Here is a 20,605-nt window from a genome sequence, read left to right as displayed (position 1 = left end):
GATGTTACTTAACCCTTCAATGGCTTTCAGAAAGTTTGGGAAAGATGATTTTTAGTTCCTACAAGAAGGCACCCCCTTATCCAGTTCTCATTTTCCAATGTGGTTCTCATCATCTGAGCCTCCTGGTATTCACACCTGTGTGTAATCCACCCCCCACTGAGTGTGGATAGGACTTGTGACTCACTTTTAACCCATAAAACATAACAAAGGTGACATGATTCTAATGCTTGTTTTGCTAGGGTAATCCTCTTTGCTGGCATTGGTGAAGCAAGTGTAATGTTGGGGAAATCCACATGACAGGGAATTGTCAGCCAGCAGGGACCTAACCCCTGCCAACAACCCCCAGGTGCTTGGAAGTGGATCATCCCTAGTAGAGTTCATATGAGAACCCAGTCCTGGCTGAAACCTTGACAGCTGGCTGCAGAGGACCCAGCTAAGCTGTGCCCGGACCTTCAGCCACAGATACCATGAGATAATAAGTGTGTGCTGTTTTGAGCCACTAAGTCTGTAGTAATATTGTTATACAGAAAAAGGTAGCTAACACAGCATCCTAATGTAAGTGGCTAGCTCCTTGTCCAAAACCCAACCTGGATGCCTCTTGAGGGAGGGAGGTTGTTGGATTGAGAAACTATTGAAAAACTGATTGGAGACCTTCTGGGAGACAGATGGCTACAGTTGGTCCTACAGGGTGTGTGTGTGTGTGTGTGTGTGTGTGTGTGTGTGTGTGTCTACATGGGGAGGGAATGGTAGCAGCAATGGATAGCACCAGATGCCCCAAGGGGACTGCAGGGAGGTGCTTTCTGTTGTTTTGGGTGCTCCTTTCTGTTCACTCCCAAATTGCCCCAGGTAAATCTTTGCCCACTCTTTCACCATCACACAGGGTAACCTTAGAGCTGGTCTGGGAGAGGCGTGGATAGTAATACAAGATACAGGCAGCTCCACCTCAAAGGTTTTTATTCACCTTTCTCCCACCCTGATACACACAAACACCCACACACACACATACATGCACAAACACACACACCGTGAGCCAGGTGATTATTGCAAAAAAGAGGTGGGACGATGAGGTTCCTTGTGGGATAAGATCACTTGGTAGGAAGAGGGAGGTAAATGGGGAGTGGTCTTGCCCCAATTTTAACATCATAGATTCTCTGCTTTGAAAATAACTCAAATTTCCGTAAGCCCCCTTTTCCCTCCCCACATACACATACATACATATAATTCAGCCACAGCTTGTTCCCTTCCTAGTGAGTTGAAGGAGGTATAGGAAATACCCCAGGGTTTTGGTTCCCTTTGTCCCTACATTACCAGCTTATATCCTGGGATTGGGGAATGTGGACTCACAGTGAAAAAATAAGATCTGAAGCATTCTATTGCTATAAAAGAAAAACAATAATTTGAACAATCTATAACAGATAAGGCAGAATTAGTGGGCCATTTAGAATGTATGTATTTTTAAAAAGCTATCCTAAAAGAATTAAAGGAGGACATAAGAAATATTAAGAACTTGTCGTAGTATTCAATTTTTTATTGATTAGCAGAATGTGTAAAACTGAAGAGTGAATTTGAAAGCTGGACTCTCGGATCAAGGAACTCTACTTTGCCATAAGATATCAGGAAGGGATAGAAACTTGAAAAATGTGAAAGGAATGTTAAGCAATATAGAAACTGACTAGATATTCATATAATGAGAGTCCTAGAAGGGAAGAAAGAATAGAGAGGAGGGCATGTCTTAAGAAATAACAACCACAAATTATGGAGAAATAAAGGTTAAAGAACTTGGATGGAAAGTGCTCATTGAAAGACAAACAGGAAATATATGAAAAGACATTACACATTATAATAAAATCTAACAACATAAATGTTGGTTCACAACTTCAGGAGTTTCCTGGGTGAAATTCGAAACTGGCCCCTGTATATGGGGGGCAAGGAGAGACCAAAGAAAGATGCAGACCACAATCCAGGTTGGTAGGTGGCAGGATTAATAAGGGAACTCAGATACGAGCCTTGTCTTGGGCCTGCCACAAGACGAGTTGATCTCTGCACCCAACCACCAGAGTCTTAAAAGGTTACACAGAGGCCTTAAGTGGGTTCAATCACGTATTCAGTCCAGATGTTCTCAACAACACACTGCTCTCTCAAGGCTGCATCCCTGAAACAACTCCTACTGTGGGAACAGTGGGCAGAATGTACATTCCAAGGACAGGGAGGACGTGGGGAGCCTCCAGTTGCCTGAGTCTAGTTCTTGGGTCAAAAACCAAAGTGTCAAAAGCAGTGCCTGGCATTTTGTGGCCCCTCAATGAGTAACAATTGACTAAATAAATCTGACTTGTCAGTAGCACTGACTGCAACAAGAAAATGTAATGATATCTTCAAATTGTAAAAGATAAAACTTTGAATCTAGAATTTGATATTTTACTTAAGAATCATGTAAATGAGGTAAAATATAGATACTCTTACGCATGTAAGACTTTGGAAATATTCTTGGAGGAAGTATTTCAGCAAGAAGAGAAAAAATGAGGGAGATGCTTCAAGATACAAAGAAAGTAAGGAAAAGAATAATTTAGTAAAGGGCTTCCCTGGTGGCGCAGTGGTTGAGAGTCCTCCTGCAGATGCAGGGGACACGGGTTCGTGCCCTGGTCCGGGAAGATCCCACATGCCGCGGGGTGGCTGGGCCCGTGAGCCATGGCTGCTGAGCCTGCACGTCCGGAGCCTGTGCTCCGCAGCGGGAGAGGCCACAACTGTGAGAGGCCTGTGTACTGCAAAAAAAAAAAAAAAAAAAAAAAAGAAAAGAATACTTTAGTAAAGAGTTTGTTATCGTCTTAATAATCAAGGAGCAGAGATAGTGAGACAGGGTGACACCAACTACATGTACATAACAGTGGGATACTAAAATTTTAATGATACCAGTGGGGAGGAGGGTGGGAAGTAGAAATGAGAAAGTGAGAGTAAGTTACTTTTCTTGATTAGAGAGGGGATGTACATATTCACAAGCTTAATAAATGGATAGGGAGAGAAGAAACATAGGTGTGGGTTTTACAACTTAGGTACAAGTACCATGAGAATAAAAGTAGAACATATAACACTCAAACCAGAAGAAAACAATTGATTATTCAGTAGAAAACTGGACAGGAGGAAAGCAAAAAACAAGAAAGTGTGGTAAAGGGAAAACACAGAATAAGACCTGTTATATCATTTATCACAATATATGTAAATGGGCCAAACCTACTGATCAAAAGGCAGAGAACTTCAGTTTAAATTAAAAAGAAACAAACAAATGGAAAAAACCCCCACAAAAGACAAACCCCAAGATGCAACAATATGTTCTTTACATCAGAAACCAAGCAACACAGAAAGATTAAAAACAAAGTGATGCCAAAAGATATACCAGGCAATTATGAATTAAAAGAATACCCAGACCACAATGTTATTATTAATAAAAGTAGATTCAAGATAAAACATCATATTGGACAAAAGAGGAACATTATATACTTGTAAAACTCATGAGGATAAGTGTAGTCAATTGTATTTGCCCATATTTCTGCTCTTTCCATTTTTCTTTCCTGATGCTCCCTGATTCCTTCCTTTAGCATTCATTTTTTGATAGAACTTCTCTTAGCCATTCTTTAAGGGTAAGTCTGCTAAGTGACAAATTCTTTCAGTTTCCAGTCATCTGAGAATGGATTTCCTCTTCATTCCTGAAGGATAGGTTAGCTGGATATTCAGTCGTGGTTGACAGTTCTTGTCCTTCAAGTTGACAGCACTTGAAAATGTGCCATTTCTTTCTGGCCTTCATGGTTTCAAATGAGAAGCCTGCTGTCATTCAGATTGGTGCTCTCCTGTAGGTAATGCGGCATTTCTCTCTGCTGCTTTCAATATTTTTTTCTTTGTCTTTAATTTGCAGAATTTTAATTATGATGTGTCTCAGCAGGGATTTTGTTGAGTTTATTTCTTGAATCTGTTAAGTTTATGTCTTTCACCAAATTTGGAAACTTATCTGCCATTGTTCTCTTGAATACTCTATCAGCTCCACCTTCTCTTTCCTGTGCTTTTGGGACTCTGATGTTAAGATTGCTGGATCTTTTGTCATTGTTGCAACAGGTCTCTGAGGCTCTGTTCATTTCTTTTCAGTCTGTTTTCTCTGTGTTGTTCAGATTGGGTACATTCAATTGATCTGTCTTCAAGTTCACTGATTCGAAAATCTGTCATTTCCGCTCTGCTGTTGAGTCCATCCAGTGAGTTTCTAATTTCAGTATTTGTATTTTTTAGTTTTATAATGTTCCTTTGGTTCATTTTTTATAACTTCTTTTTCTTTGCTAAGATTTTCTATATAGTTTTGAGTGAATTTGTAAATTCTTATTGAACATTTTTTTCAAACAATGGCTGCTTTATTTATTTATTTACTTTTTGGCTGCGTTGGGTCTTCGTTGCTGCACACAGGCTTTCTCTAGTTGCGGCGAGCGGGGGCTACTATTCGTTGCGGTGCGTGGGCTTCTCATTGTGGTGGCTTCTCTTTTTGCGGAGCACGGGCTCTAGGCACGCGGGCTTCAGTAGTTGTGCTGCACGGGCTTCAGTAGTTGTGGCTTGTGGGCTCTAGAGCGCAGGCTCAGTAGTTGTGGCGCACGGGTTTAGTTGCTTCATGGCATGTGAGATCTTCCCGGACCAGGGCTCAAACCTGTGTCCCCTGAGTTACCAGATGGATGCTTAACCACTGCGCCACCAGGGAAGTCCACGATGTCTGCTTTAAATCCTTGTCAGATGATTCCAACGTCCGATTTGTCTCAGTATTGGCGTTAGTTTGTTGCCTTTTCTCCTCCAGGTTGTGATTTTCCTGGCTCTTGGTATAATGGATGATTTTGTATTGATTCCGGGATATTTTGTCTGTTACGTTAGGAGAGTCTAGGTCCTCTGTAAATCTTCTGTTTTAGAACATCGTCAACCTACTTGGAGGTCTTGGTGTACTTTCGTGGGCTGTGGTTTCAATGGCAATTTAATTTTCAGAGCCTTTGTGGTACTCATTTGGTCTGCTTGGTTTATCTGGTACTGCTAGGGCTCCCGCTGGTGCCTGCTGATGCTGCCTGAGTGGGTGGAAAGAGCTTCCCCAGGCTGGTCCAAGGTGGGGAAAGGGGTCTTCAGCCCTTGAGGAAAAAGAGTGCTTCTTGGGTCGGGTGCTTTGTGTGGTGGCATCCCACTGCCGGTGCCACCCAACCACCTGCTGTCTCTAGGGGTGTGTGTGTGTGTGTGTGTGTGTGTGTGTGTTTTGGGGGGGAGTGGAGATTCCCAGGTCCGGTTGAGACAGAGTACTTTCTGGGCCAGCCGATTGTTGTGGCAGGATCCCCCTGCTGGTACCATCTGGAGCCTGGATTCTCTCTGTGGGCGAGCGGGGTCTCAGGTTTGGGGGGACAGAGAGGCTTCTCAAACAGGATCCCCCTCGTCAGTGCCACTTCACCCCTGCTTCAGCCCTAGGTGGGGGAGGGAAGACTCAAGTCCAAGGGATAAAGAGGCTTCCTGTCTGGGTGATGGTTGTGACAGTTGCTGACTGGAGCACTGTGATGAGGCCGCAGCGTGGATCGCTGTGAGTTGCTGCCAGAGGTCTGAGTAGAGTGTGGGGCATGTGTGCCAGGAATCGCCATCCTTGTTATTTCTGCCTGAGGCTGTTGTGGGGGTCACTGGATAAGAGGGGATTTTCCTGTTAACTGAATTTAAAGCTCAGAACCTCACAAAGCTGTGAAGAGCCGCCGTGGGTTAGAGTTCACTCCTTCCAGCTGACATGAGGAACTTATCTCGCAAAGACTTTGCCTCATGTGAGCTGTTTGTGAGCAAATGAACGAACACATTTTATCTATTTATTTTGCATTCACAAGAGTCTTAGATCCATGGTTCTCAACCAGGGATGCTTTTGCCCCTAAGGGGGACAGTTGCCAGTGTCTGGAAACCTTTTTGGTTGTCTCCACTTGGGGAGGGGGTTTCACTGGCATCTAGAGACAGAGGCAAGGGATGCTCTAGACATCCTACAAGGCACAGGGCAGCCTCCCTGTAGTAAAGAACGATCCCGCCCCACGTGGCAACAGTGGGGAGGCTGAGAAACCCTCAGATAGGCAACCCGCCATGGCGGCATGTGACCACCAGGCGGCAGTCATGCCTGCTGCTGAGATGTTAAATCACAGGAGCTCACCAGCCCCATAGTTGATTGTAATAACAGTCCATCACTCTTAACATAAACACGAGTTGTTTTTAAATTACAAAAGTGAAACATTCTTTGTAACAGGTTCAAATAACTTAGAAGTATATGAAGTACAACATAAGGGTTCTTCTGTTCCCCCTTACCCTTAAAGTCTTACCCTTAAAGAATTGAGTTTGAATCTGAGCCTCTATCCCGATTCCTTTCTCAGATATGTGTGTGTGTGGACACACACGTCACTAGTATCATACTGTTTCTTTTGTTTAGCAACTCACTTTTAGTTCTCAACATCGTACTGTGGACACATTTACAAGTACTTTAGAGCTACCTCACGTTTCAAATGGATGGTGTATTAATGCACTATAATTTATTTATATATATTCTTATTGATGGGCGCTAGAGTTCTTTCCAAATTTTTTTTTTTTTTTTTTGCTGATGCAAGCAATTTTGCGGTCATGCTGCTATTTCTGTAGGATAGCTTCCTGGAAATGTGATAAGTCAGAGTGTATGTTCGTTGGAAACTTGATGACACGGCAGCACTAATTCATGTTCTAACAGTGCAGGAGAGGACCTGTTTCCCCTACTCTCACCTACATTGGATACTATTGATATTTTACTATCTTTAGTTTATATTTTATTGTATGAGTTGGGATATATTTTTATATGTTTATATTTTCATATGTTTATCAGTGTATTTCCCTTTCCCATTTTTATATTTGTTTTTTTAAAAAAATCAGTTTGAAGTAGTTCTTTATATGTTTTGCTTATTAATACTTTGTCTGAATTTTGATTTTGAATAAGGGGTGAGTTAGGGATAAAACTTAATATTTTCTCAAATAGCTAGCCAATCGAACTAACAGCCTTCATTAAATAATTCCTTCCTTTCCCCTTGTAATGAGTTGCATGCATCCCTGTGTCTGTTTTTGGACTCTGTTCTATCTACTCTTGTGCCAGCTTCACAGTGTTTTGTTCATGGTAACTTTATAGCTGGTGAGGAGGGAGGGGAAGAGTGCTAGGATGAGTACTGTGATGTACAAAAGCCGAGTGGGAGGAGAAGACATGGCAAGAGACTCAAAGTCGCCAGAAGCTGAGGAAGGCATGTAGGCGGGAGGAGAAGGGGATAGAGTTGGAGTGAGAGCCGGCTCAGATCACACAGGGCCCTGCAGGCCGTTTCAAATTGGATCTTTATCCTTAGAGCCATGGATCCATAGACGGATTCTGACCAGAGGAATAATATGATCAGATCTATATTTTATTCAGCTTTCTCTGGACTTCTGTTTCCACCCACGATGGAGTAACTGGTACCAGACTAGCCCTCCCACCACACACCTCTATAAAACTTGACAAGATGTAAGAGATAACTATTTTCAGGCATTGACTGACAGGCAGCACAAGACTGTTGATCCCTGACAGAAGGAAAAACTCATGAGGTGAGCCCAATGGCCACCCAACTTTCTGTCTGGGAACAATTTCCCAACCATGACACGGAGAGCTGGAGTCCAGCAGAGCACAGAGGTCCCGCTAAGCTGAGGGTCTGGAAGAAATCAGGGTTCAGAGCAGCTGAAGCAGCTGGAAGCTGTGGGGCGAGGTACACAGAGGAGGGTGTTGTGTAAAGAAACACAACACTCCGATTGCATGTACATTACACCTCGGTAAGGTGGATTTGAAAAATCTTTCCCTCGGGAGTTCCCTGGTGGTCCAGTGGTTAGGACTGTGCGCTTTCACTGTGGTGGCCCTGGGTTCAATCCCTGGATGGGGAACTAAGATCCCACAAAATAATAAGTAAATAAAAAAATAAAAAAACTTCTCCTGGATGCACTATGGAGAACGGATTTCAGGGAGTGGTGAGTGGATGCAGGGGTTCCAGTTTGTGGGCTGTCACCGTAATGCAGGTGAGAGACAGTGGTGGCCCCGACTACAGTCATGGAGCATAAAGAGTAAAGGTTCCGGAGGTACTTGGAATGTAAAATGGTGATGGAATGGACGTGGGCGACGAGGGAAAGGGAGGAGCGAGGGGCGCTCCCTGGGTATCTGGTTGAGTGCTGACAGCAACCTCAGGGAAGAGAACCAGGAAGAGGGCCAGCTTTGCCTGGGGGGATCCGGAAAGGTCGTCAGTTTCATTCGGGCTGTGCTGTGTTTGAGGCGACTGAGAGCGTCAAGTCTTTATATTTAGAACGTAGTTGGAGATACGGATTTGAAAGTCTGAGCTGGAGACGTCAGTTTGTACCTACGGTAGCTGAAGTCTAAGGAAGGGGTGAACTCATCGAGGGCAGAGAGTAGGTCAGGAAGGGGAAGTGATCGTGGCTTGAGCTTCAAAGAGCTTCTCGTCTTTACCAGCCGGGGAGAAAGAGAGAAGCGAGAAGAGCAGATGGGAGAGTAGTGGCCGGGAGATGAGGGCGACTGGGAGAAAGGGGGTCCCTGGAAGGCTGTCTAGTCATTTTCAAACTTCCCACTACATCATCCTGATTTAAAATTTAGAATCTTGCCATAACCCTGAGAGTTAGACAAAGTGAGTACTACTCTAATTTTACAGGTGAAGGAACTGGAGACGCGGAAGGCAAATGACGTCTGGAAGTGGCTAACGAACAGCTGAGCTGCGTGCAAACCCATCTTCTGACTCCTGAACCCTGGGCGTCTCTGCTTGGAAGACGATCACTGAGCGGCCACAGGAGATGTGCCAACAAACAGGTTTATTTTTTAAAGTTGCAGTTTTATGATTTTGTACATTATGAGTTGTTGGTTTAAAAATTGGAAAATATGAGGGCTTCCCTGGTGGTGCAGTGGTTGAGAGTGCGCCTGCCGATGCAGGGGACACGGGTTCGTGCCCCGGTCCGGGAAGATCCCACGTGCTGCGGAACGGCTGGGCCCGTGAGCCATGACGGCTGTGCCTGCGGATCCGGAGGCAACAACAGTGAGAGCCCCATGTACCGAAAAAAAAAAAGGAAAATATGGGAAAAAAGTAACTACCCGCGATAATTTCATGGAGCTCTTTTCCCGCTGTCTACATGTAGACACACATACACTAAAGCTGTTCTTTTTGACATAATTAGTCTCCAAGTGTACGATCCATTTTATAACCTTTAAGAAACGTAATATATTGTGATCCTTCCTCATACCTTTAAATAATGAGTAACTGGTTTGAATGACTTAGAAAGAAAAGCAAACAGAACGACTTGCCAAAAGCAAACAAGGCTTATTGGCTGGATGACCTTCAGTCCCACCCAACTGCCTGTGACCTTTTTATATACTTTCTATTGAACATTTGCATCGGCTTTTGGGACTGAGCGGTGGTGCAGGAACTGAAGCTTCCACGGCACAGACCTGTGATTTCCACCGCTCTCGTGCAACCCTGGAGGGCGTGAGCCTCGGCCTGACCCGATGTTCCCAGGCCCGTGGGTCCACTTGGGCTTCTGGCTTATGGGGACAGAATCAACACACTCTTCCCCCATCCAGGCTTTTTTTTATCCGCTTTGCTGTCCTACAGCTCTCATATTTACTATCCCCATCTGCTGTGCGTTATGAATCCTCCAACCAGTTTTGACCATCCTGATGCTGATTTAACTTTCAACTTCATCCGAGCCTGCACCCCACCGTGGGCAGGTGCTCCTTTCTGGGCCTCACCTGCCCTCCCCTCTGCCGCAAGTCGGGAGATGGGGTCACGGTGCTGCCTCTTCACCCTTACAGCTGACATGTCATCCCAGCAAAGTGTGAAACGCACCCGTACCACCCTCTAAATTACAGCTGCCACCATATGAGCCCGTTTGTGCTTTTCAAAGATGATCCAGAACCGGGGGTTCAACTTGGCTCTTAAATCCCATTTTAGCCACTGTATTGCCCTGGTTGGCTTGTGTTCGCCATAAGGGACCCAGGAGGTGTGGTTTTAGTCAAACACTGTGCCCCTCCTTTGTGGCCATGGGCGGACTCAACGTCTAGTACTGCTTGCTGGGCTGCCCACCATTCTGTGATCCACCAGACTGACCCAGGGTATTACTGGTAGCGACCGACCTGGGGTGGGCAGGCAGGGTAAATGGCATTGACTGGCCCTTCCATGACATTTGCTGTGTGGAGACTGGTGGGAAGAAGGTCTCTTCCCTTTTGGATCCCAGGCTGTAAGGGTGTAGGTCGGACCTGCTTCTGGGAACCTTTCCTGCCGCGTGGAGAGAGTGTACCACTTACAATGCTTCCAGCTGGACCTCAAGGACATTTATTATCTCATATGACTTGAAGCCTGAAAACAGGCAGTTTTGAACAGCTCAGCAGTGTCACGGAAGCTCTTCCCATCTTCCTGTTCCATCTTCCTCAACTACTGGCTTGGCCCTTGCCTTGGTCCTCACGACTGCAAGGTGGCTGCCGCAGCACAAAAAGCAGAGCTCTCAGCCCAGTCAAGGTGGAATTCCGGAGATTTTGTGAAGGTAGGACTGGCCAACTGTGCCCTTTGTGGGCAGGGCCTGTGGCATAGCCTGTGTGTGTTTTGTGACCTGCACAGGATCTCACAACAAGCGTGTGATGGGTGCAGCCTGGATATAGATGGATGAATGAACCCATCCTGGGGTGGGGGAGACACATGGAGACCCTTTTCACTGGAGGGCACTTTGGTGTTTGGGAAAGAATTGAAATGAGGTAAAGATGTTTCAGGAGACAATGTGCCCGTTTTCTCCTCTCTTGGGGAGGAGGGCCTCCTGAGAAGATTCAGCTGAAGAACAGACAGAGCTCGAGCATGGGCAGCCCACTTCTCCACTACCAGCCAAGTCAGAAGAAGCTTCCCCAAATCTGCTGGTAAGGGACCACCTCCCTGTCCGCGGAGATGAAAGGTACCTCAGAGCAACTCTGCCCCTCCTGAGGACCGGCTGGGGCTTCTCCTGGCTTTGGAGTGACCAACGTGCATTTAAATCCCAGCTCCATCATATGTGAGATGTGTGGCTACCCAATCTCATGTATAAACCCGCTCTCACAGAGATGTTATAACATGTATCCGCCACTCAGCACGTGAGCGGTCAGCTGTGGTGATGGTGCTGGTGGTGGCAGTGGCTGGGATTTCAGAGACAGTCCTGCTGCCGGGCTCAGGAAGAACACAGCCTTGTCTTGGAAATGCTCTGTGATTGGGGGTCACGTGGACGTGGTCTGAGGGCCTGATTGTGTGAAAGATGAAGTTGGAGGACCAGAAACCGAAGGATTCAAAGCAGCGTGTATGCAATGTCTGTAAATAGTGGACGAGACATAGGTGAGTCTGAACCAGGAAGTTCAAGGAAACCCCAGCAAGGTCATGGTACGGAACCTGGGACGCTTATGAAAACTGGGCCGGAATCAGTGCAAATAGAGACCTGGTTTTGGGGCGGCCGTACCTGAGCTCACAGCTGACTCTGGGCCTGGCCTCTCACAGCCAGGTCTCAGGAGGATTCACTTTAACAGGTATTTATTAGGCACCTACTGTATGTGTTATGTAATCTGCCAAATGCTGTCGTTTTCGAATAGATGAGAAGCTCTAGGGGCTTTGAGGAAATGGAAAAACCAATATTTATTTATGAAGGGGGCAGCACCTGAGCTGGTACTTGAGGGGTGATGTTTGGAGGGAAGTGGGTGGGATCTTGAGGCAGAAATGATCCCTTAGCTCAAATCTAGGACTCAGAGTTTCTTTAAGAGTCTGTCAGAGAAGAAGCCAGAGGAGAGAGTGTGGGGCTGAGAGGGCAGGACCGGGTCTGGAGGAGGGAGAAGTGGCCTCTGAGTGGCTCGGAGGCTGGTGGGAGCATTCTCAGCCACCATTCACCTTCTGCTAAATCCCCACGTGGGAGTGACCCCTGAGGACGCTGGCCTGTTGAAAAGGGAGGCTGTACGAGACGTGCACCGTATAATCTAATGCTCTCAGCATCCTGGAGGCTGAGTGCTGGTATCATTTCCATCTGGGTAAACTTGGAGGAGGTAAGGACGTGTCCAAGGTCACCCCTGAAGGTTTGAACCCAAATGACCTGATTCCAGAGCACGCACTGCAGAGCTGCAGGAGTTGCCAGTTTCCCGGCCCAGACAAGAGTGCAGGAGCCGCCTCGGGTGGCCACATCACACAGGCAGCCTGAGCCCGCCATTATACCCCGAAAGGAGTACCAAGAGTTAAGGATGGGCGAGGAAGGCAGGAAGCGTCAAATGCCATGCTGCAACAGGGGGTGGGGAGCAGCGTCTGGTGACTGCCACCAGTAGAAATTATGCCTGTAAAGTGAAAGGGCTCCTGCGTGCTGAGGAGACCATCTCACGTAGCTCCAAGGGTGTTGTGATGAGCTTTGTGATTGAGGTTTCCTGGCAATGTCCATTCCTTCCTGAGAAAAGGCCAGTAGCACCTGGAGGTACACTTGACTTAAAGTTCTTGTGGCAAAAGAATTCAAGCCGGGGGCTTCCCTGGTGGCGCAGTGGTTGAGAGTCCGCCTGCCGATGCAGGGGACATGGGTTCGTGCCCTGGTCTGGGAAGGTCCCATGTGCCGCGGAGCGGCTGGGCCCGTGAGCCATGGCCTCTGAGCCTGCGCGTCCGGGGCCTGTGCTCCACAACGGGAGAGGCCACAACAGTGAGAGGGCCGCGTACCGCAAAGAAAAAAAAAAAAAAAAAAGAATTCAAGCCGGTTTCAGGGCACATGTATTTGAAAGTATTCCTCCATCAGGTCAGATGTTTCAGGCTATTTGCTGACCAATCCAAACATTTAAAAATCATAACAAAATGCTTAGAAAGTGGATCAGTTTGATTCTGCAGCTCGATGGTGCCAAGGACGAGGTCCTCTTAGTCTCTCTGCTTTGCTGTGTGCAGTGAGGGTACCATCCTAAGCTGGTCCCTTCGTACCTAGGATGGATGCCAGGAACAACGCTTCTTAGTCCATTTCCAGAGGGAAAGAGGGCCAGTTTCCCAAGTATCTCTTAGGAGCCAGGAAAACCCCAGCAAACTTCTCAGATATCTTTGGCCTAAATTTGCATGGACATCCCCATCCCTGGAGCAGTCAGCATAGGCCAATGGGATGGAATGACCAGGCCCGGCGTAGATGAACAGAGTCTATCCCTGGAGCCCCCTGGGTGCTGGGGAGTCCTGTTTTCCAAGCTGCGGAAGAAAAAAAATAAAAAGCCATGTTCTGGTGATTTAGAGTGAAGGTAGAATGTGGGATTCAGAAAGTCTGGGCCTCTCTGGTGAACTCGTGGGGCAGCCCCCCAAGGGGTCTCCGCACGAGGGGCCAAGGAGCGTCCCAGCAGAGCGCCTGTCCCAAGGGAAGGGGTCGACTATGGTGGGTTTGGCTGTGCACAGCTTCAGGGTCAGAGCGGAAGGTGGTCCTGAGGAGGGCAGAATATGTCCACAGCTAGCCTCTGTGGGATCATGGAGTTTCAGGGAGAAAAGGGGCTCTGAGCAAAGAGAGAATGAGCAGTTTCAGGAAGATGGGAGGGACCCTGGGTTTGGGACGCCTCTGACAAAACATGTTACGGGACCTCCCTGGTGGTCCAGCGGGTGCTCCCAGTGCAAGGGGCCTGGGTTCCATCCCTGGTGGTCCAGCGGGCGCTCCCAGTGCAGGGGGCCCGGGTTCCATCCCTGGTGGTCTGGTGAGTGCTCCCAATGCAGGGGGCCTGGGTTCAATCCCTGGTTGGGGAACTAGATACCGCATGCATGCCACAACTAAGAAGTCCACATGCCACAACTAAAAATCCCGTGTGCCGCAACTAAGACCCGGTACAGCCAAAACCAGCAAACAAACAAACATGTTACAAATCCCTGGGCAACCCTGGGCCCCTTTGGACTCTAGAGCATCAGAGGCAGCAATGGTGGGAGAAGAAGGTACCCAGTGGACAGTGGTGCCCCCGGGGACCCCCAGAAACACTGGGAGGAGGGGTTGTACGGGTCTGGGACCCTGGCCTTAGTCTACAGGGGAAGGAGCAAGGAAACATGCATGGTGACTATAAATGTGACCCTCTTCATATTCACAGGCTTCTGTGACCGGGGGAAATTAGGGCTTCATAACTTTTAGAGAGAGGAGGGTCATCCTTAGCCTGTTCCTTGTCTCACAGCTTAAGAGAATTCATTTGAAGGAGTCTTCTGCTCATTAAATCCTGGTGTGTTTGTGACCATAATATCATTAGTATACAGATTCACTTGCATTATATGATGGCTTCACTTCCATTTTTTCACAAACCACACTATAAATTAGTTGGAGCAGATATTGCATCCCCATTTGTTGGATGAGGAAATGGAGATTCAGAGAGGTTAAGCTACTTACCAAGGTCACACAGCTGGCAGGTGCTAGGATCAGGGCTCTGACCACCTAACGCTTCTAATCCAGGTTCCCTTTCTGACTATATTTGGATTCCCCCAACATATACAGACACATCTCCTGTCTAATAAGCTTGTTTCTTTCCTACTAAAATATTCGTGGCAAGACAGCAGTTATTTCATTCCCATGGAGGTAATAGCTCCTACTCTTGGTGTTTTATTTAGTTCCTGAGTCTGTGCACCAGGCTTTGGATCAGGGCGACCCCCTCATCCCTGGAAATCCAGAGATACAGATGTTATGCTTCCTCCACCCAGTCAGGGGTACAGAAATTCAGAGCGTTCTTCAACTTCTGGTTTGCAACAGTGAGGTGGAAATTGAAACCATTTGAGCAAGTGTGTGTGGGCTGTGGCAAAGTACAAGTAAGGATGCAGCTTCTATAGCTCCTGAGACACAGCATCTTCCTGCAGGGAGGGGACTTTGGTGAGGAAGAGAGTATATTATGTATACAGACCTTTTGTCCTCAGACCCAGCCACAGACAATCCCTGGGGTGGGAGGTGGGGAAGGTCTGTGGTTTTTCCTCTCTTTGTTCAGGGATCTAGGTCAGTAGTCCTTTTTTATTATTAAAAAATAAGTAAATAACTAAGGAGCCCATTCCAAGATTGCTGGAGGAGAGTTAACACAATGCAGTGTGGTAATGCACATTGTAATAGAAACTGTAAACATGTCCTCCTTAGCATTGTTGGGGGAGGAAAACATTTCCCTCTACCCTTCTAGGTTCTTCTGGCTGGTCTGAGAATTAAAGTGACATGAAACAGATCAATAGGAGGAAATTAAATGAAAGTTTAATAACGTGTACATGGGAAAGACCCAGGAAAAATGAGTAACTCACCAAAATGGCTGAAACTCTCACCTTAAATACCATCTTCAGCTAAAGACAAAAGAGGATGTTGGGGGTAGTGGTTTGGGATGTCAAAGGAGAGGAATGCAATTCACATGAAGATGGAAAAGCGAATGTTTGGAAAACAAGTGTTTGCTGGGCCAGCAGAGACAATGGGACTCGGAGAAGAATTTTAACAAACAGACTTGGCTGCGTTCCTCCCTGTCTGCCACTCAGTTCATACTATCTATATCTATGGGGATAGCTCACTTACTGGAATGGGTCCTTGCTCTACATTCTTTTAGGCTGTTCAGGGGAGGTAAACAGAAAGACTTCTTGAGTCTTCTGTTTCTTAAAAATAATCAGCCTAAATTAGTCCTCATGCCTAAGAGACACATTTTAGGGTCTACTTTTGCTCCCCTGCAGTGTCATGGGTTCTGAATCAGCCTCTTGGGTTCAAATCCAGCTGGTTCAGAACCAAGGGTCTTGGGCAGGTTATCTAAGCCCAGAAAACGTAGTTTCCTCATCTGCTAAATAGGAATAGTAGTGGCCGCTGTCTCAGGGCTGTTGTGCGACTCACCCAGTTGGTGCATGAGGGCCCTCAGCATTTATACTGGTGTCAGTGCTATCACCAGCACACTCCTCTGGGCTTCATCTAACTCCACATGTAGAGATGCCTGCACCACAGTTACTGCATTTTGATTTTTTAAATACATTCTTTTCTTCCATGGCTAAGACAGATGTGCAGTGTGTGTGTGACAGGCCACAAAGCAGACTGTTCTGGGTAGCGTAAAGTTTAAGTTAAATCATGTGTAAGCCAGAAAGACTTCCCCATACTTCAACATGTGAAAATTTCCTCTGTCATTTTCCTCTTTTGATGGCAAGTATTTTGACAGAAAATATTGATGATGAAAATATTTGTCCCTTGATGCCAGGGTGGTTGCTGCTTGCCCTGGGTCCATCATGTCCCTTGTTGCTAGGCAGAACACTCTTTGACATAAATTGTAACAGTATATTTTTGGATATGTCTCCTAAGGCAAAAGAAATAAAAACAAAAATAAATGGTACCTAATTAAGCTTTAAAGCTTCTGTATAGCAAAGGAAATCATTGACAACATGCAAAGACAACCTACAGGATGGGAGAAAATATTTGCAAATGATATAACCGATAAGGGGTTAATAACCAAAATATATAAACAGCTCATAGAACTCAACAGCAAAAAAACCCAAACAACCCAATAAAAAAATGGACAGAAGACCTGAATAGACATTTTTCCAAAGAGGACATGCAGATGGGCAACAGGCACATGAAAAGATGCTTAATGCCACTAATCATCAGGGAAATATAAATCAAAACCACAATGAGATATCACCTCACACCTGTCAGAATGGCCATCATCAAAAATAACACAAATAACAAATGTTGGAGAGGGTGTGAAGAAAACAGAACCCTTGTACAATGTTGGTGGGAATGTAAAGTGGTACAGTCATTGTGGAAAACAGTACGGAGTGGTCTCAAAAAACTAAAAATAGAACTACCATATGATCCAGCAATTCCACTCCTAGGTATCTATCCAAAGAAAGTGAAAACACTAATTTGAAAAGATATATGCACCCAATGTTCATAGCAGCATTATTTACAATAGCCAAGATAATGGAAGCAACCCAAGTGCCTTTCAACAGATGAATGGATAAGGAAGATATGGTACATATATACGATGGAATACTACTCAGCCATAAAAAAGAATGAAATTTTGTCATTTGCAGCAACATGGATGGATCTAGAGAGTATTATGCTAAGCGAAATAAATCAGACAAAGACAAATATTCTATATTATTACTTACATGTGGAATCTAAAAAATGAAACAAAGGAATGAATATAACAACACGGAAACGGACTCACAGATATAGAGAACAGACTAGTGGTTACCAGTGGGGAGAGGGGAGGGGGAATAGGCAAGACAGGGGTAGGAGATTAAGATGTACAAACTACTATGTATAAAATAGATAAGCAACAAGGATATATTGTACAGCACAGGGAAATACAGGGGCTTTGGGGTCATTTTCTGCATCTTTCCATCTGAGGTGCCCATTCTGACTGGTTGGGGGTACGCAGCTGTCCCAGGTCCAGAAAACTGGCCCAACAACAGTGGTACCAAAGCAACAGCTGTCCTGGGACCTCTGGGGTGAGCTAGACTTGGAACCCATCTTCCATCCCCAGGGAAAGAGAGAGCATTTGTTGTGCGTTTTAAAAGATTTGCTCATTTGGTCGGAATAGGTTGTTTTGCCATTTTAAGCCTAAGCCATATAGGTGACTAGAGTTTACTCTGTGTAGTTACTTTGGGTTTTCTCATACACAGCTCTCAGAGTGCGAGGAATGTGCTAACCATGTGCCACATAAAACGTCATGTCTTTGGGTCTGGAATTTACGAGGAATGATTGCAGAGTGTGGTCCGGGTTCTGGGCTCTTCGTTTCTAGGACATTGAATGCTCCTGCGGGGGTTCCTGGGAGGTCCAGCTGCTAATTCTGGCCCTGAGAGCCTGGGTGACTGGAGGATTGCTGCTCAAGGGTGCACCATGGCCACACCTGGTCGGCAAACAAGAGTGAGCTGGGAACAGCCCCGGGCCAGACCTTCTGTGGCCTTGGCAGGAAATGACCCGGTGTGCTTCCTTAGTTGCAGGTGGTCTGTAGGCCAGTTTTCTCCACCCATCATCGGGAGTCCTGCAGGCATTGTGTTAGGTGCTCACGGGCAAGGCAGACCCTATGCAGGCTCACAGTCTTGTTTGCTGAACCAACATGTGTGCCCCCGTCTTTGCGAAGAGCAGGCATATGGAACACCCTGGGACAGCCCTGCCTTCCTTAGTGGGCCAGTCACTGCCTGACAAAGAGACAGGAGGCTTGGGGGAGGACCTGAGAAGGGGCTTAGGTGGTCACAACTGTTGTGCTCTGAGACTAGGAGCAAAGATCCTTTGAGTCTGTTCTCCTCTCCTGCAGTTTGTTCTCTTGTTTTGCAGTAGAATTACCAAAAACGATCTAAGAGGCTGGCTTCTCATTTTAGGAAAAAAGCAGGGCTGGGGACCAGTTTGCTGATGGCAACCCCAGGCTAGAAAGTCTATTGGGCCCACCCCCCTCAAGGTGAATCAGGAAAAGTCTGGGCTGGTTTCTGGAAGAGTGATGATGCAGCTTCCAGCTCTGTGGTTCTCTGATTTGGGAATTTTACCAGAAAAACTGCACAGTGAATTTGGAGGACTGATTTAAATGTAACTCTTCCAGGTAACTCCACCTCACTGTCATCACCATCGTTTCATAAAAGATAAGACTTTCAATTCCAGAGAAGGGGGAAGGACATACTCTTCATCAAGTATCATCCCTTGAAATCAGTCAGAGTCAGATCTGTGACTTGTTTATTATGTTATTCTTATTCTTCTCAGTCTGATTGCCTGCTTTTTCTTAATTTGTGACGGACAAATATTAGCTAGGTTTGTGAATCACAGCTCGGCAGACACAGATGGAAAATGTCCAGAGATTTTCGAAGCTGTTTCCTTAGGAGAGAGGCTGCGGGGCTTCCTTAGTCTGAAACTGCCCGATAGAGTCTTTGGGCTGAGAATGCTCTTCTTGAATTCTTCCAGACCCCTCAGGGTGATGGCCTTAAACCCGTAAACTGGGAGGGCATCTGTTGGCGGCCATCGTTCGTGTGACTCCAAGGGAGTTTGTCAGTCTGTGGGATTATTCATCACAGAGTCAACCGGATGAAAGATTAATGATGACCTACCTGCCGACCGATTTCCTACCACATGGCTTGGTAGAGTTTGAGTTTCAAAATTCTGAGCAGGGAAACCTCCCTCAATTCTGGGAAGGAATACCAAGCCGCAACACATAGGATGTTGGCCCTAACATCCCTGGTGGCAGGTTTGATTCAGGAAAGAAGGAAATTACAAAATTTGTAATGACACAACTTGTTTTGTGTCGAAGAGAGAGAGACACTCATTTCATGTGAGGTTGAGTGATCGGAGGCTGGCCTGGAGGACAGGAGAGGGCGGAATTGCAGGGCCATCTGACGCCCGGGGAGCAGGTGTGATGAGAGGGCCGGGAGGTGGTCTGGACATTGTGACGGGGGGTCAGGAGGACCCCCACCTCAGCTCTGAGATACGTTGGTGGGGGGCGGTGGTGGGGAGAAAGATAGCACCAGCTGAGAGACGGCAGGAGAAATAGCGTCTTTGGCGAAAGCCGAGCTTCGGTTAAGGCAGGGAGGCAGGGGACTGTCTAAGAAGAGGCTGAGGATGTTGGGGTGCTCAGGGCTCAGCGGGGGTGGGGTGGTGACTGTGAGCGCTGGGTCAATAGGGAATTAGGGTCTAGGAGATACGTGGGCATTAGCCCCGCCTTCCGGTGCGGGAGTGTTGACCCAGGAGGCCTGGGTGTGGTGAGGTGCCCTGCAGCTCCTGGAGGCCGTCCGGAAGGTGCTGTGTCAGGCCGGACCGGGGAGGGGATTTAGAAATTGGGGTGGATTCTGTGGTCCTGGGAGGGCCAGAGGCCGCCACAGGGTCAGTGCTCTCAGGCCCAAGTCTGGGCAGATGTCACAGCTTAGCCACGGCACCCTTTCCCCACAAGCTCAGGTGAATCTCAGACACAGCACAGTTTCCCCGAGAGCCGCACCGGGAATCTGTTTCCCGGCCCTGGCTTCGGCCAACCTGCTCACTTCATAGATGAGGAAGCTGGGGTCGAGAGAGGACAAATGATTTTCCCAGTTCAGGCTGGGACTGAAAATTCAGTTCCTGTTTTCCAAGCTGCTGCAGAATGTCTGGTGGCTTGGAGCTCCGATGGGGCACCAGGACGGGCTGAGCAAAGCTGTGGGCTGCCCTCCGGGGTCAGCAGGAGAGAAGGGGCGGGGGGATAAGAGAGAGCCTGGCTCAGTGCCCCCTGATTGGCGCCTGAGGTTGTGGAACAGGTCAGAATGGGCAGCCACCGCCCCCCCTCCCCAGAAATATCAGAGGCTCTGTGGCATGTGGGGTGGACCAGTTCAGCTTCCAGAACCAAGTCATTCAGAGAAAGGGACAGAAAAGAAAGCAGCCCTATTCGTTAATGTTGGAGAAAACTCCGGGAATGTTCTGGGCTGCGAGAAGCCAGCTCCTTTCCCTCCTGGCCAGAGATTTAAAACCATGAAATGAAATGCAGGGGAACCTCTGGGAACCTCTTCTGGGGTATCTTCAGCAGTGGAAGAGGACAGTCGGGTCAGGGATACTCAGGAAAATTCGTACTGCTGAAAAGGGCCGCATCTAGGCCATCATGACATGCATGCTCTGTGCATGTTGACCATCAACA

Source organism: Globicephala melas, chromosome 20, assembly GCF_963455315.2.
Source record: "Globicephala melas chromosome 20, mGloMel1.2, whole genome shotgun sequence".
NCBI classification, from domain to species: Eukaryota; Metazoa; Chordata; class Mammalia; order Artiodactyla; family Delphinidae; genus Globicephala; species Globicephala melas.
The sequence above is the reverse complement of the archived record's forward strand: the minus strand, read 5'-3'. Positions refer to the sequence as shown.